Raw genomic sequence first — 1,324 nt, 5'->3', positions numbered from 1 at the left:
TAGAACTGCCCCCATAAGAGCAGCTGATGGTTTTGAACTGCTGACCTTGAAGTTAGCAACTGAATGTGTAACCACTGCACCACCAGGCTGCAAATACCAGAGGACACTAATCGAGATTAAAACCCCCCGAAAAACTCACTGCCATTGAGTTGGTTCCTACTCATACAAACATAGAGGACAGGGTAGAACTGCCCTTGTGGGTTTCTGGGACTCTAACTCTTCTTAAAGAAAAAAAGCAAACAACCCGTTTTATTGGCATATAATTCACAAATCATGCAACAATAGATCAAGCACATTAAGAAGAGTTGTACAACCATCACCAGCCTCCAATTTAGGACATTTTATTTGCTCTTGTCCTCGTCATTATTAGCTCCCCATTTCCTCAAGATGAACTCTTTTGGGGAGTAGAAAGCTTCATCTTTCTCCCCTGGAGGGGGACCAAGCGTAACCACTGAGCCAGGAAGGCCCCAAAGAGCTCAAGAGACCTGGCGTACCATCTATTTGTCATTTAGAGCGGCTTTCTGATGCCGTAAACAGAAACCTACCGTAATGAGCGAGGAAAGAATTCTTCCAAGTAACCAATAAATGAATGAACGCTCCACTTTTTATAATCCCTCCTCCCAGATTGTAGACTTCTCACTTAATCGTTGAGACTTTCTTTGCTCACTTACCCACTCACAATTTCTTTGTTATAGAGTATCACGTGTTCCCTAAAAAACCCTTTCTGTCCCTTCAAAGGGGGAGCTTGGCCCAAATCTGCTAGAAGAACCATGTTTGTGTAGAGGACTCTGTTATGTTAATGTCAACATTCCCCTGTAAAATGTCACAAAGACATTTTGCTCTCTAAAACCCTAGAGGATCAGAAAGGTTGCCGTTTGAAATTCTGTCAGCAAGAAAGGTACCCTAAAGCCAGGGAATGTCGGCACCCTTTGGCTTGTGAGCCATTTGCGGCTCGTTCGGGACGGACGTGTGTTAGGGCACTAGAGATAGGGGCAGGGGTTGTCCCTCCCATGTCTGTACAGGCCCCCAGGGAAAAGGTTGGGAAGGAATCAGGAGCATTAGATACCTATGAAGACCCCTTAACTGGGCATGCTTAAATTCAGGTCCTAAACCAGGTGGGCAGTACACCTGGGCGGCCCAAACTATGCCCAGGCTCATGACCCCACCCAGGTGGCCTTAACACAGCCAACCGGGTCAACCAATACCATCAACCACGCCTCCCTAACCTGAAGTTTGAAATACCTGGCTGGGGAAAGGCGGTTTCTCTTTTTACCCTGCGGTGCCGCAGGTTCTCTCTGGCCTCAGTTCCCCAAGGGGGGGGGGG

This window comes from Echinops telfairi, unplaced genomic scaffold, assembly GCF_000313985.2.
Source record: "Echinops telfairi isolate 266 unplaced genomic scaffold, ASM31398v2 ScPeMD7_7417;HRSCAF=8455, whole genome shotgun sequence".
NCBI classification, from domain to species: Eukaryota; Metazoa; Chordata; class Mammalia; order Afrosoricida; family Tenrecidae; genus Echinops; species Echinops telfairi.
This window is presented reverse-complemented; position numbering follows the sequence as displayed.